Raw genomic sequence first — 17,616 nt, forward strand, 5'->3', positions numbered from 1 at the left:
TTACATACACCTTTTTAAAAAATGTTGGATATGGACTTGCTGTAAATTGCATTCATTCTGTTGAGGAATGTTCCTTACATCACTATTGTCTCCAGGACTTTTATGATGAAGAGTTGTTGGATTTGTTAAAGACTTTTCTTATTTAATGACATCATCATGTGCATTTTTTTTTCAGTTTGTTTATGTGATTGATATATTAATTGATTTTCATATATTAATCCATCCCTGCATCTCTGTCATGATAATTTTAACAATGCATTGGATTTGTTTTATAATTATATTATTGAGTATTTTTGTATCGATTATAACAAGGGAAATTGGTTGGCTATTCTCTCTTTATTGGGCCTTCTGTCACTTGAGTATCAACATGAATCTTCATCACAAAATAAATTAGGCATAAAGGAATTGTGGAAGATTTGAAGAATTTGTATTAACTCATCGTTGAATATTTAGTTAAACTCTGCACAAAACTCTATGACCATAGGCTTCCCCCCTCCCTTTGGGATACTTATAATGACTGCTTCTACTTCACTGGGCTTATTGTCTAACTAAATTTTATATGTAATCTTGAATTAAGTTTGGTATGGAGAACTTGATAAAATTATTCATTTATTTTAGATTTTCCAAATTGGAGAAGTAAGTATTTTAAAAGAACATTCTTATAATTCTGTGAATTTCATCAGTATCTATAGTTTGCCCCTATGGTGATATTTTATTTGTCCTGAAATGTGATATTTTTGTATGTTAATAAAGTTGTCTTGATGTCACAGCAAGCCAGAGAAGAAGCTGGGTGGTAGTGGTACATGCCTTTAATCCCAGCACTTGGGAGGCAGAGCTAGGCAGATCTCTGTGTGTTCAATGATACAGCCAGCATGGCAACACATGCCTTTAATCTCAGTACCAACCATAGAAGACCTTGAGGTCTGTACAGATGGGCAGTATTGAGGAAGTCATGTGGCTGGGTTTACAACCAATGAGAAGGCAGAACAGAAAGTCTATATAAAAGGCAAGACACAGGAAGTAGGCATCTCATGGAGAGGAAAGAGCAGCAGCAGCAAAGGGTAAGGTTTTCAGCTCTCAGGTATTGCTCTGACCTCTTGGCTTTTAACTCTGCAATTGGCTCTGTGTTTCGTATTTAACAAGATGGTTACATGTGAATTTGGCACCCAATATGGAGCAGTATTTCATTAAAAACCACTTGGCTTGGCAGTGGGTCTGGCTTCCTAGCTCTGGCATGGCTTCCTAGCTTGGAGCCAGCTCCTTCGCTTGGGCCTAGCTTGGCTTAGCACTCAGGCCCAAACGACCTTAGCTATAAGCAGTTACCCGCAGCTGGAGATACTTGCTTAAAAAGACAGAGCTAAGAATAACTCAGGCCTGCAGAAGATACCACTAATTGCAGTAGCTACATGCAACTGCAGATAGGCTGCTTTTGGCGAAAATACCAATACACGTGGTCAGAGTTTAAGGAAGCCAGAGCCCAGGCTCAACTTGGCTCAAGCAGGAACATGTAGTTGTATTGAATCTTTTAGCCAGAACATGGCTAAGCTTTCTCTCTCTCTCTCTCTCTCTCTCTCTCTATATATATATATATATATATATATATATATATATTCCCACCTCAGACGCTAGGTAACAGTTTTGAAATTCCCTTGGATTTCTACTGTTCTAAGCAGCTTGGTAAGTCAATTATATCAGATATTTTAAAGGAAAGCATTTAAAAGAGAATTTTTTCCACATTAAAAAAAATGGGTTTTATGTGTACATTGGGAGAAATTTGGGCTTTGTTTGAAATTTTAGGAAGTCTGACAATGGAACAACCCTATGAGAAGATTAGTGTTGATTGAATTATGCACATTATTACTCTTCTTATCCTTATTTTACCATTTAAAGAGATAGTCAATTTAAGTGCCAGGCGAAAATTTTAGAAAAACTTGTTAAACCTGAGAAAATGAATTATAGAGAAATTCAGATTCAGGCAGAACAAATTTACAGTGAAGTTGTTTCAGGATTGGATGATAAGGTTATACATTCACCCTTAATTTATCTGGTAACCATACAACAGCTACCTGGTCAAGTGAATACACAAAGTATTTGGACTCCAGTTGAAATGTTAGACTTATAAAGGTATAAGGAGGCAATAGTATCTTATGGCATGCATTCCCCATATGAAAAGCAAATGTTAAACTCCTGGTCAATTTATAATAGGATTATACCACAGGATTGGCGGGAGCTGGCAAATGTGGTTCAAAGAGGAAGCTAAAAACATAGCCAAACAATGTGGAGATAAAGGTATACAAGTCTTCCAGGATCAGCTTGTGGGAGAAGGCCAATATGCTACAGCACAAACACAATGTTTATATGATATGAAAACCCTAATTCTATGTTGAATGGCAGCCTTGAATACATGGGACAGAGTTGAGGAACCAGGAAAGAAAATGGAGTCATTTACAAAGGTTATACAGGGTCCAAAAGAATCTTTCACAGATTTCTTACAAAGACTGACTTCAGCAGTAAATAGAATGGCCCCAAATTCAGAATCTAGCCAGATAATAATTGAATCTTTGGCTTTTGAGGATACAAATGAAGCATGCAAGAGAATAATCAGTCCGTTAAAGGCAAGATCTGCACTCTTGGAAGATTGGATTAGAGACACGGTTAATGTTGAGGCTCATTATTATGAAAATATGTGGATAGGAGAAGCAATTTCAAGAAGTTTGAGGAATGTCAGATGTTTTGGATGTGGAAAGCAAGGACATTTGAAAGGGCCTGTAAACTGGGCACTTCTTGATACAATATTTCTTTAGGAACAATGGCAACAGAATGCCCCTTCCTTCTGGAGTATGTAGAAAGTGTGGTAAGGGAAGACACTGGACCAATGAATGTAGATCAACAAGGGACAAACAAGGTAATACTTTGCCCCAGTCTTCAGAAAACTCCCAGAGGGGCCTCAGGCAGGCCCTTACAGTGAATCCAGTTCAGACTGTTTGGAACCTTGGTCTTCCACAGGGACACTTTGCTCAGCCTGGAAGGAGGGGACTGGACCTGCCTGTACTGAATCCACCAGGTTTAAATGAATCCCCAGGGGAGTCTTGGCCCTAGAGGTGGTGGGAAATGAGGGGAGGGTGTGGAGGAAATGTCGAGGTGCGGCAGGAGCGGGGAGGACAGGGGAACCCATGGCTGATGTGTAAAATTAAAACACAAATATAATAATAATAATAATTAATTGAGGAAAGTGAGGATACATGTTGACACATGATGGGGAAAATATGAGTAGTCCTATACTCAGTGTTTTTATATACAGTACCCAGATACTACTGTCACAAAGTAATAGAAAAAAATCGTTTTTATGAAACACAATTAGGCACAATAATTCAAAATGTCTTGTCACCTACAGAGCCCATTTTTGTCAAATAATTTATTTGATTAAGGATTGCTAAATACAAATGGCGACACACAGTTTTTCTCTCAATGCTCTGTAATTTAAGAAAATAAAATGAAAGTACTCAAAGAACATTTATGGCCTGTGAGATAGCTCAGCAGTTAAAACCTTTGCAACTAAAGCTGATAACCTGAGTTTACCCCCACGTTCCAGATAGTAGGAGAAAATTGCCTGCTTCTAGACATGCCTTCTGACTTCTATATACTCCCATGTACAACATTCACCAAACTAACTAAGCAAAGTGTAATGAAATTGTTTTAAATGTAAAAACAATAAGAATAAAGGGTATTTAAATAATAAATAAAACAAATTAAACAAAAATATTTTATTGTTACTTTATGTGTATGTACGTGAGATGGATGGTTATGTCCAACCCAGTGCAGATGCAGGTAAGATGGATCCAATGTTCCTGTAGTTAGAGTGACAGGTAGTTATGAGAGACTTGATATGAGTTCTGGGGATTGAAGTTGGGTCTTCTGCAATAGCAATACATTATCTCCTCAGCTGAGCCAAGTTTCCAGTTCCTTAAACAATTTAGTGGATAGCTTGTGTCCTTAAATGCTTTGTTATAGATAAAATGACTTAAAATCCTGGAAGCGCATCATCACTTTCTGCAATTACCCAATGATCAAGGTCAACTGAAATTACAATGCCACAGTGGGTGTTACAAATAATTAATAGGGGAATATTTCTCAACATAAACATTGTGTGATATAATTCCTATTTAAGCATTTTGTGTTATCTTACTCATACTGTTCATCATTGCTTACTTACCCTGAGTATACATAGATACTCTCAAAATCTCCCAGAGATAGAAATTATGTAAGTTGAAAGATGCTGTCTGCTTCCAAAGTAATGGAATCAAGATGTAGTGATTTTTAGTGCTAAGTATATATAGAGGCTTCTATCTTCAGTAAAGGTTTTGGGCTTTTTGAAAACAATTCATGAGAGTTGGGTGACTGTGTTTCCAGATGAAGACACAAATGGGGGCATATTTATGTAAATATTTACCTTTTGCTGTTTTCACACATTAATACTAAATTCACATAACATTCATCTCATGCTTATCCTCTTGCTTTCCCCATGTAAATCCAGGCACTCTCAAGATCATGAGATCTTCTGTTCCTTTTACATGATCACACACATATAAATATTTGTAAGCACATACAGCCTACATATTTGATTTAGTGTTGTTTGTATGTCAGCGTGTTTGTACTAGCAAATTCCCACTTGAAAATGTATCATAGAGCTTGTCCTAGTAGAAGTCATCAGCTCCATCTCCCATGGGCATAGCATTCATAAAAGAAACAAACATCTCAGGATGCACTGAATTCTAGGGATCTGGGATGTTAAAATACACTCAGAAAAACGTGTCGATGAATTTAGAATCTGTGACTTCACCAGTGTAAGTCATTTTATCATAGCTTCTAGAATGCACTAGAAATATCTCTACTTTCGGAAAACATGACTAATGATCTCATTAATACAGTTAAGTGGACAAAACAAGTGATTCTTTGGTTTCATTCCTCATAAAGATAATGAATATTACTAAATGGAAGCATGGCCATGCAGCCATATAATTCCATTACATCCTCAGGAACAAAATGCAGATATTACAAAACTTCTTCAACACCCAAAATGGAAATTTCCTGTCAATAAAGATGCTGAAGCTGAACTAATAACACTACCTTTTGTCCATCAGATGTGCATCAATGTGTGAAGTGTCCAGAGGTCCAGTATGCCAATATAGGGCAGACCCTGTGCATTGGCAAGGCTGTGATCTTTATGACCTATGAGGACCCCCTGGGGTTGGCTCTTGCCTTAATGGCCTTGTGCTTCTCTGCATTCACAGCTGTGATTCTTGGGGTCTTTGTGAAGCACCATGAAACTCCCATTGTCAAGGCCAATAACTGGAATCTCAGCTGCATCTTACTCATCTCACTCATCTTTTGTTTCCTATGCTCATTGCTCTTCATTGGCCATCCCAACTCAGCATCCTGTATTCTGCAGCAAATCACATTTGGAGTGGCATTCACTGTGGCTGTTTCAACTGTGTTGGCCAAAACAATTACTGTGCTTTTGGCTTTCAAAGTCATAGTCCCTGGAAGAAGGATGAAGTACTTCCTGGTTTCAGGGGCACCAAACTATACCATTGCCATCTGCACTATCATCCAAATTATTCTCTGTGCAATCTGGCTGCAAGTTTCTCCTCCCTCTATTGACATTGATACATACTCTGAACATGACCATATTATAATCATGTGCAATAAGGGCTCAGTTACTTTATTCTACTGTGTCTTGGGATATCACAGCTCCCTTGCCTTTGGGAGCTTCATTGTGGCTTTCTTGGCCAGGAATCTCCCTAACACATTCAATGAAGCAAAGTTGCTGACATTCAGCATGCTGTTGTTGTTCAGTGTCTAGATCACCTTTCTCCCCATCTACCACAGCACCAAGGGTAAGATCATGGTGGCTGTGGATGTCTTTTCCATCTTGACCTCTAGTGCAGGCTTATTGGGATGCATCTTTGTTCCCAAGTGCTACATAATTTTATTAAGACCAGAGAGAAATTCTCTTCAAAAATTAAAGTAGAAAGCATTTTCTTGATCTAACTTTTTATAAATAGTAACAGACATCTGTGGTGATATTTTATTTGTCCTGAAATGTGATATTTTATTTGTGCTTTAATAAATAAAACTTGCCTGGAGATCAGAGGAAAAAGGCAGTTATTATAAGTAAACTCAAAAGTCATGCAATGTTAGCACACACCTTTAAAAATATCACTTGGGAGGCAGGGATATTTCTGGATATCTATATGAGTTCAACGCCACACTGGGAACAGAACCAGGCATGGTGGCACATGCCTTAAATTCCAACACTAGTTAACCATGGAGTTCTGGAGGTCTGTACAGACAGACCAGAAGTGACAGAATTGGGCAGTGACAGAATTAGGCAGGAAGAAGAAATGATGTAGCTGGACAAAGAGCAAATCAGATGGCAGAACAGAAAGGCATACAGGTGTGGGTTGACAGGAAATATCTTGCTTTTGGAAGCTACAGATTTGGTGAGGTGAGGTTAGCATGTGGCTGCTCATATTCCTCTGATCTTTCTCAGGTTTTCACCTCTATATCTAGCTCTGTGTTTTCTATTAATAAGACCATTTAGAAAATTGTCAACAGACAAGCTTAATGTTGGTACAGGAACATCTTTTATGATACAATGCAAGATATACATTTCTCCTGACACTCACTGTTTCTTTTAATAATAATGTTAAACAATGTCACATGAACTGCTTTTTAGTACATTGTGTCTTATAATCTCCACTCAGCCACCCATTTTATAATACCTAGGTAATGGACATGAGTGCAGAGTGTAAGTTCCTTTCTTCTCTAATTTATAATATGTTTTGAAATAAAATGAGTACATCTTTTGATGTCTAAGTGAATATGTGTGATTGAGAGCACTTGAACACAGACTAAATACAGTATTGGATTTTCATAGCCTCCATCCCTATCCATACTCTCTCTCAGATACGCTATTCTTATGTTTCCATTCCCAAAAGTACAGGACAAAACAATATACAGTAAGATGAGGCAAAATAACATTTCTTTAAATGTTTCTCAGTAATTTGACTTTCCTCTTCTGAGAATTCTTTGTTTAGATCTGTACCACATTTTAAAATTGGACTATTTGGTTTTTGATACCTCCCCACTCCCGCCCCTTCTTCCCCCCAGCTCCTCCCCTCCATTCCCACTGTACTTTTATTATTGAGGATTATTTTAGCTATCTGGGATTTTCTGTTTCCAGTAAAACTGAAATTATTTCTCAAAATAATTGTGTAGGAATTATGATGATTGTTGAAATGAATATGTAGATTAATTTCTGTAAGCTGGAAATTTTTATTATTGAAATTCTAGTGATCTATGAGCATGGGAGATCTTTTCATCTTTTCTTTAATTTCTTTCTTTTTTTTGGTTTTTTGAGACAGGTTTCTCTTTGTAGCTTTGTGTCTTTCCTGGATCTCACTCTGCAGACCAGGGTGGCCTAAACTCACAGAGATCCTCCTGGCTCTGTCTCCTGAGTGCTGGGATTGAAGGCATGACCCACCAACACCCAGCTTAATTTTGTATTTTAAAGATTTGAAGGTTTTTTTTTTTTTATCATAGAAGTACTTCACTTGCTTGGCTAGAGTTTTCCCAAGATATTTTTTTTTGTTGGCTATTGTGAAAGTTTTTTCCTCTCATTTCTTTCTTGGTCCATTGCTGCAGACCACCCAGAGGGAGACCATCACTGCGGGAGAACCAGGGAGAAGGCTCAAGGAGAAGTCAGGAATAGGCGAGGAGAATGACAGACAGACACATATGTTGATGTGCTGCTGCAATTTTACTTCTGTATAGGCAATGCTTATATACTTTTACAATCGAGGAACTTGGCAGGGGGTTACATCAGACCATTATCTTTTACAATTACTCAGAATCAGCAAGAAACAATAACAAGAGACATCCATATCTATTTTTGTGTATCACTTCCGCAGCGGGAGTTCATTGTGGTTATTGTCTGAGGGCATGATCTCAGAATTTTGTGAAATCTGTCTCACACTAGTGACCACATCTGTGGGAGCCAAATTCTTACCAGTCTGGGTTATATTTTACTATCATATACCCATTTGCTTTCAAAGCCGTTTTTTCCCCTCATAATTTACCCATCTGTTCCCAACTTCATCATAACTTCCTGTATATGGGAGCGGCTCTAGGTAACTTCCACTTTCGGGGGTCCACCTAGGGGCTGTCCACCAGCTCCCTCCTAAAAAGTACTGTGTATACCCCCCGGGAAGTGTGTGTTGGGGAATTTTCTCTAACTCTTTTTCTCTAGAAGGGTCTGGCATGCTATGTTTATTCCATCGTAACATTTTTATTTTTACTTTCATTTTTGGGCGCTCTGGCTGTTTCTGACAAGAGCTCGCGCTGCTCTACTCTAAACAGGAATGACCCCAGAGATGTATTTGAGGAAGTCTTTTGAGCTTCCTTATACACTGGTCTGATAAATGGAGGTGCTCCAGGTACAGGTGACCTGGGTCAGTCATGTTGGTGCCGACCTGTACTGGTCGTGTTGTTAACTGGAGAACACACAGATAAGACATACAGAGAAAGATCATGATTAGTGCCAACAAAGACTGTCGTCAAGGCCATTTCGTTCTCCAGGGCTTCCTGGGATCCTCAGGCTGCTTGACGATCCCTGATTGTGGGGGAACCGCTTGAGGCCACGCTCCAGGAAGCTCTAACCTCAACCCTTCAGCTGCTGGGCCCCAGCGCAGCGGCATACTTGCTACAGCTACACAGGTGTCACAGCTGTGGGTGTAGCAGTCCATTCGTAATTTGTAAATAGGACAACTATTGATTTTTGTGAGGAAATCGTGTATCCCGGTAATTGCTGAAAGTGTTTATCAGTTGTTGGAATTCCTTAGCAGGATATTTGGAGTCATTCATGTATAGTTTCACAATATCTACATATAAATCTTTTATTTCTTCATTTCAAATTTATTTCCCCTGATTTCATCCAGTTTTCCTGTATATCTAGGTAAGACTTCAAGTACTATGTTCAATAAGTGTGTAGAGAGTGACAACCTCTTGTGCCTAATATTAGCAGAATTTATTTGAGTTTCTCTTCATTTAAATTGATGTCACCTATATGGTTGCTGTAAACCTCCATGATTATGTTCAGATACATGCCTTGATTCCCTAATTTCTCCAAGACTTTTTATCATGAAGAGATGTTGGATTCTGTGACAGATCTTTTGTGCCTCTGATGGTATGATGCTGTGTTTTTATTTTTGAGGTTTATGGAATACATTTATTGAATTTATTAGACAGAAACATCCTGACATCTCTGGGATGAATCCTACTTGATCATAATAGAACTTTTGATGTACTCTTGGATTTGTTTTGGACATATTTTATTGTATATTTTTATACCAATATTCATAAGGTAAATTAGTAAATAATTCTTTTTTCATTGTTATAACATAATGTGGCTTGAGTATCAGAATGACTCAGGGCTAATAACGTGAAATAACCAATGTTCCTTCTGTTTTCCTTTTTCAGGGTAATTTAGAAGTGTTGGCATTAATTCAATTTTGAATGTGTGGAAAAATTCACTGCTAAAATTATTTGGTTCTGGCATTGTTTGTTTAGGAGAATTTTAATGACTGATTCTGTTTGTTTTACTAGCAGTTAGAGTATCATTGTCTAGTTTACGTTGATTTAAGTCTAGTAATTGGAATACTTTGAAGAACTGTGCATATGAATGTACATTCAAGTATTTTAGCTACAAAATGGAAACACTTGTCTAACAAATTGAACAAGCCCACATATGTCATAAAGTAGGAAGGAATCTGTTTGAATGGAGGAATAGAATTGGTAGTAAGATTAGCAACAGATATTGGTGACAGAGGGGCAAATACCAAAAAAGGAATGCTCCACAAGTGTGATAGTGACATAATGAAATTCTTTATGGTATATATTGATTAAAATAATAATTATTTTACATAAAAAACTGGATACCATACCAAATCTGGACTACTGGAAAGTTTATTTACAGTCCTGAAAGATGACTGTTCAGGGTCTTGAGGTAGATCAATTACCAATTTTCCGAGAAAATGCTCTTTCTAACTCCTTTGCATATTGTTTAGACCCCACTCCTCATACTGCTTCACTTTAACCAGCTTTAACACATGGTGATGTGCTCAGTCGTACTACAACTTGAAATGTCATGTAATGTTGATATCCATGAAAGGGCTGACATTTTCTGCATATAAACTAGGAGGAGTGGATTAGAGGTAGAGGCAGAGCAGAGCTGGGGGAAAGAACTGAGAAAAGAGGAGGAGTGGAAACTGCAGAAACAGGCTGTAAAATACATACATACATACATACATACATACATACATACATACATACATACATAAGAATGGAATTCGTCCTGTGTTCCTACAAAAGGCTCTTTCTCTTACACCCCTTTCTATTCACATTTCAGCCCCTCAGGACAGCTTTTTACAGAACCAGATGTACTGAACTTAAATGATGATCTTTAAGTGTACAGTAAAATCCAGATGAGAACACTAACCCTGTTTGCCTCATCTCATATGATATATAAGACTCACAACCACCCAGAGCAATGACTTGTCCTACATGTGTCCTGCTTTCTTTGCAGTCCATATTCACTGAGAGAGGCTCCTCAGCCCACATTCATTAGAACACTCTCTCAATGGCAGTGCAAGATCTAGAATGCAAAGAAAAAAAATTGATGACTGAGAAAATGGTGTAAGAAGAACTTACACATAAAATAGAGCATCATTTCCTAGTTTCTATTTTCTTCTAAGATACCCAACAAGACTTCTTCACAGTGACTACTGGAATATAAAATGCTAAAAACATTGTATAATATCACAGATAAAGCAGAAGAAATGGGTCAACATATGAAATTGTTCTGTGAGAACTGAAGCTCATGAAGCGAGCTCATGCTTTGGAAATCAAATATTCTCCTTATCTACTCTTTAGTAATAATTGGTTTGGAGGAGGAGTGGCAAATGTTGTTTAAAATTTGAATGTTAGCACACAAGATCTCTATAGATCATGTTGAATATTTAAACATCAACATTTTGTAATGTTGTAAATGTAACAATGGTTCTTTGATGGTCTGGATAGATGTGGACCGTCAGGTTTCAGGGAATTTTGGAATTTGGCTTGATTATTGGTTTTCGAGACAGTGGGGCACAAGATTTGGTTAGATATTTTATAACTGTCACTGGTGTATTATAGTTCCCACTGTGCATGGTGTGTGGAACTGAAGTGCTCTAAACATGGAGCTACTTTTCCCTGACAGGGATTTTGAGATACAAGTGTTTAACCATGAATTCTGACTGTGAGTTTTTCTGAATCATTACTGAATGTCTCAATGTGAATTATCTACCACAATCTACTGAGATCATTTTTAAAGGTGTTAAATAAATAGATTGTTCAGGCAGTGCTGGTACTGTATTTTCCAAAAGTGTCATCCTCCATGGGGCATTAATTTCCACAAATATGAGTGATATCAGGAAACCATCTGAACTCTCCTCATACATATTTATCAACCAAATTAATCATGTGGATGTCAGATACAGAGCCCCAGGGAAGAAAGTGTCCAAGATTCCTCCAGAGGTGAGGAACCACCTGGAAAATAAGGAATCATGAATGTACATGTAGCCTTTCCTTTGGCTACAGAGGTAAAAGCAGATAGGGACAGATGAGTGTCCATAAAATATGCTCTTCTGAATAGCACATTACCATAGACACTGCAGAGGCTTAGAGTAGCACAACCCATTAACTTTGACTTACCTCTTCTTGCTCCTAAACATTCCACTTCTTTGTTCAGTTTCATTCCTCCTAGGTACTTTTGGAGAATGATACAGAATAAAGACAAAGATAGTTCTTTGTTGACAGGTTTTTTTTCTTCTTCCTTAGAAGCATGTGCTGGCCTGTGGAGAAACATTTCAAACACATTCCAGTACCAAGCTGTTTTTATTATGGTAGCTCTCTAGTAGAGCTTGAGGACGGGGATTGGGATGCCTCCAGAAGTTTTTTTATTGTACAAGATTCATCCTGGGTTTTTTGTTTTTCCATATGAAGTTGAATATTATTCTTTCCAGATCTGTGAAGAATTGTGTTGGTAATTTGATGGTGATTGCGTTGAATCTGTAGATTGCTTTGGGTAAGATCAACATTTTTACTATGTTAATCCTGCCTATCCATGAGCATGGGAGATCTTTCCATTTTCTGACATCTTCTTCATTTTCTTTTTTCAGGGACTTAAAGTTCTTGTCATAAAGGTCCTTCACATGCTTAGTTAGAGTAACCCCAAGGTATTTTATAACATTTGTGGCTATTGTAAAAGGTGATGTATTTCTGATTTCCTTCTCAGACTGTTTTACTATTGTATATAGGAGGGCTACTGATTTTTTTGAGTTGACCTTGTATCCTGCTATGTTGATGAAGGTGTTTATTAGCTGTATAAGTTCCTTGGTTGAATTTTGGGGGTCACTCATGTATACTATCATGTCATCTGCAAATAGGGAGAGCTTGAGTTCTTCCTTTCCAATTTGTATCCCATTAATCTTATGTTGTCTTGTTGCTCTGGCTAGAACTTCAAGTACTATATTGAATAATTGTGGGGAGAGGGGACAGCCTTGCCTTGTTTCTGATTTTAGTGGTATTGCTTTGAGTTTCTCTCCATTTAATTTGATGTTCACTGTTGGCTTGCTGTAAATTGCCTTTATTATGTTTAGGTATGTTCCTTGTATTCTTGATCACTCTAAGACCTTTTTCATGATGGGGTGTTGGATTTTGTCAAATTCCTTTTCCGCATCTAGTGCGATGATCATGTGGGTTTTTTTTCTTTGAGTTTGTTTATATGTTGTATTACATTGACAGGCTTTGTATGTTGAACTTCCCTTGCATCCCTGGGTTGAAGCCTACTTGATCATGGTGAATAATTATTTTGATGTGTTCTTGGAGTCTGTTTGCCAGTATTTTATTGAGTATTTTTGCATCAATGTTCATGAGGGAGATCGGCCTGTAGTTCTCTTTCTTTGTTGCATCTTTGTTTGGTTTAGAAATCAGGGTAATTGTAGCCTCATAGAAGGAGTTTGGTAATCTTCCTCTGCTTCTATTGTGTAGAACAATTTAAAGAATATTGGTATTACGTCTTCTTTGAAGATCTGGTAAAATTCTGCTGTGAAGCTGTCTGGTCCTGGGTTTCTTTTTTGGTTGGGAGACATTTAATGACTGATTCTATTTCCTTAGGAGTTATTAGTCTATTATAATGGTTTATCTGATCTTGATTTAACTTAGGTATTTGATACCTATCCAGAAAATTATCCATTAAGATTTTTTTTTAGTTTTGTGGAGTAGAGGTTTTTGTAGTATGACCAGATGATTCTCTGGGTTTCCTCCTTGTCTGTTGTTATGTCCCCATTTCATTTCTGACTTTCTTAATTTGGATGCTCTCTCTCTGTCTTTTGGTTAATTTGGAAAAGGGCTTGATTATCCAGTTGATCTTCTCAAAGAACCAATTCTTTGTTTCATTAATTTTTTCTATTGTTCTCTTTGTTACTATTTTATTGATTTCAGCTCTCAATTTGATAATTTCCTGGAGTCTCTTCTTCCTGGGAGACTTTGCTTCTTCTTTTTCTAGAGGTCTATGGTGTGCTGTTAAGTCACCAGTGTGAGATTTCTCCAACTTCTTTACATGGGGATTTAGTGCTCTGAATTTCCATCTTAACACTGCTTTCAAAGTGTCCCATAAGTTTGGGTTTGTGGTGTATTCATTTTCATTGATTCCTAGGAAGTCTTCAATTTCTTTCTTTATTTCTTCCTTAACCCATTGGTGATTCAGTTGAGCATTATTCAGTTTCCATGAGATTGTAGGATATCTGTAGTTTTTTCTGTTGTTGAAATCTAACTTTAATCCATGGGTGGTCCAACAGAAAACAAGAGGTTATTCCAATTGTTTCGTGTCTTTTGAGATTTGCTTCATGGCCAAGTATGTTGTTGATTTTAGAGAAGGTTCCATGGGGTGCTGAGAAGAAGCCATATTCTTTTTTGTTTGGGTGGAATGTTCTGTAGATATCCAATAAATCCATTTGAGCCATAACATCAGTTAAGACCATTATGTCTCTGTGAAGTTTCAATTTGGCATTTCTGTCCAGAGGTGAAAGTGGGGTGTTGAAGTCTCCCACTATTAATGTGTGGGGTTTTATATGTAATTTAAGCTTTAATAATGTTTCTTTTACATGTGTCGGTGCCCTTGTGTTTGGGACATAAATGTTCAGAATTGAGACTTCATCTTGTTGGATCTTTCCTGCAATGAGTATATAATGTCCTTCATCATCTCTCTTGATTGATTTTAGTTTGAAGTCTATTTTGCTGGATATTAGGATGGTTATACCAGCTTGCTTCTTAAGACCATTTGATTGGAAAGTCTTTTCCCAGCCTTTTATTCTTAGGAGGTGTCTGTCTTTGAATTTGAGGTGTGTTTCTTGTATGCAGCAGAAAGATGGGTCCTGCTTTCATTTCCATTCTGTCAGTCCATGCCTTTTTATAGGTGAATTAAGCCCATTGATATTAAGGGATATTAATGACCAGTGATTGTTCATTCCTGTTATTTTTTTTCTTTTCTTTGGTGGTAGTGTATCTGTACTTCTCTTCTTTAGGTTTACTGCTGTAGTGATATATTGCCTGTGTATTTGAGGGTGTATCTGACTTCCTTAGGTTGGAATTTTCCTTGTAGTGCTTTCTGTAGGGCTGGGTTTGTGAATAAGTATTGTTTAAAGAAACGATATTATGAGCTGCAAAGGAAAAAGTCCAAGTACTATAAAGGCAGTCCTATAAGATTAACTCCTGACTTCTCAATGGATGCTCTAAAAGCCAGAAGGTCCTGGACAGTTGTTATGCAGATACTAAGAGACCATGGATGCCAACCCAGACTATCATACCCCAAAAAACTCTCAATCTACATAGAAAGAATAAACAAAATATTCCATTATAAAACCAGATTTAAACAATATATCTTCACAAAACCAGCCCTACAGAAAGCACTTGAAGGAAAAATTAAACCTAAGAAATTTAGATACACCCATGAAAACACTGGCACTAAACATTCCCATACCAAATTTCCTATATCTGTATATGATCATCATCTGTTGATAGGCATCAATGTTGATTACATATGTTGCACTTTCTGAATAATAGTGAAATAATCAAGTGTTTATTTGCTATCCTGACATATGCACAGCCAGAAAAATCCATGAGAGCCATGCATGGACCATTAGATACTCCTACATTAACTGACTGAATTAGTTTATATGCTTATCACAATGAGGCCCGCAGTTTCTCTTCATACTAGCAACACTCATGGGAATTTCTACAACCTCTACATGTTCCTTAATTTATTAGATCAATTTTAAACTATTCATTCTCACTGTGAGGTTAGACTCCCAACTTAACTATGGCTTTCCATTTTATAGCTAAAACATTTGAAGATACTTTCATACTCATGTTCTTTTTCAAAAATTGAAAATGGGAAATTAAAATCATGGTTACATAGGAGTCAAGATTACTAATTTTTTATTGTTGGTTATGCAATTATTCTAAATCACATTGGTTATGTTGAGGTAGGTTCCTTTTATCTCTTCAGGACTTCAATGGTGAAGTGGTGTTGGATTTTGTCAAAGACCTATTTATAAACTCAGTTTGATTTTATTGTCACTACATTATTGATTTTCATATATTGAACAATCCCTGCAATATTTTGATGAGATAATGGGTTTCTTTTACAAGTATTTTATTGAGTATTTTTGCATTGTAGTTCCCAAGGGAATGTCATCTGTAATTCTCATTATTGGGCCCTTCTGTGGTCTGGGTATCAAGGTAACTCTATGTCATATAATGAATTAGTCAATGTTTCTTTTGTTTCTGTTTTATGGAATCATTTGAGAAGTGTTGGTGTTAACTCTTCTATGAAAATCTATTTTAATTCTCATCTAAAACTATATGCCTGTGAGTTTTCTTTAACTTGAGAGATTTATAATGACAGATTCCATTTCATTGGAGTTTTGTGGATGACTTAAATTGTGTATCTGATCTTGAGTTATGTTTTGTAAGGAGACATACTATGAAAATTTATACATTTATTTTAGATTTTCCAGTTTTTTTGAGTCTAGATTTTAAAGGTATGTTCTCATAATTCCCTGGAATTCTTCAGTGTCTCTTGTTTGCCCCTTTTCATTTGCTATTTATTTTTTAATCTGTATATTCTCTCTGTATCTTTCAGCTAGTGTGGATACAGATTTGTTTATGTTGTTAAATTTCTCCAATCACTAAGCCCTAGAGTTATTGCTTCTTTTTTGTTCACATTATTTCTATTTTATGGATTCCACCCCTCAGTTTGAATATGTCTTTCTCTCTACTCCTCTAGTGACATTATTTTTGTTGTTGCTTTTCTAGAGCTTTTGGGTGTGGCTTGAAATTATTAGTGTGATATTCCATCAGTATTTTTATGTAAGCTGTTGGTAGTATGAACTTGCACCTTATGACCACTTTTCCTTGTGTCCCACAAGTTTGTGTATGCAGTGTAATCATTTTCATTGAGTTCTAGGATGATTTTTATTCTTTGTTTGTTTTTCATTCTGTCTGGACCTACTTTTCACTAGAGAGTTGTTCAGTTGCCATGGTTTTGTGTTAATTTCTGATGGTTTGATAAGATTCAGGAAAGTATTTCAATTTTCTTGTATCTGTTTCTGAGAATGTGGATAATTTTGGGAAAAGAAATCATGATGCACAGAGAAGATATATTCTTTTGTCTTTTGGTGAAATCTTATGTAAATATCTGGTAGACTTGCCTGAATTTCACTCTTTTAAAAATCTATCCATATTTTAGTGGGTCAGACTGAATTGAGTACCTTAAAACTACCCACATCAGAATTCATAATTACTCCCAGGACACATAACGGGATATTTCATGTACAAATTTCCTCAAAGCCGAATATTTATAATTATTAATACCTCCCATTCACAGAAGAAAACTACAAGTATCTTTATTGGTTTGAATGAAGTATGCAAGATTATGGAGTCAAAGCAAGGTTCTTCTAGTGAGAAGTTTTTTTAAAAACAGTTTTTTTTTGGGGGGGGGGAGCTGGAGAGATGGCTCAGCTGTCAATTACAATTGCTGTTTATGAAGAGGACTCAAGTTTAATTTTCAGGTTGAATTGACTGGCATGAAGCTCTCTTCAGTTCCCAGGCTCCCTAATCACTCTTCTGGTATCATTATGTACCAGTGATGCCAGTATTGCATAGTTATACATGCAGACAAAATACCCACATGCATATAAGAGAAATAAAGAAGGAAGAAAAAGACAATGTTATAATTCATAGAATACCTAATGTGGATATGAAAATGTATTTTTGCATTGTATCTAGGGTATACAATTTTGGACCTCTTTGTAAAAAGAATCACCCAAAATTACATAATAAAAATTAATAACTTGTGCATGTTGATATGATTGTTTCCTTCTAGTAGCGTAGGTGTTTTCAACACCTATTCCTGAGGTTTTACATAATGGAGTTTAATGTAGTTTGTAGTCCATA

General features: G+C 36.7%; 1 pseudogene; it reads left to right on the forward strand.

The window, feature by feature from the left end:
• Positions 1 to 3,794: 3,794 nt before the first annotated feature.
• On the forward strand, positions 3,795 to 6,046 carry LOC118575642 (annotated as a pseudogene).
• Positions 6,047 to 17,616: the final 11,570 nt, after the last annotated feature.

Source organism: Onychomys torridus, unplaced genomic scaffold, assembly GCF_903995425.1.
Source record: "Onychomys torridus unplaced genomic scaffold, mOncTor1.1, whole genome shotgun sequence".
In the NCBI taxonomy this organism is placed as follows: domain Eukaryota; kingdom Metazoa; phylum Chordata; class Mammalia; order Rodentia; family Cricetidae; genus Onychomys; species Onychomys torridus.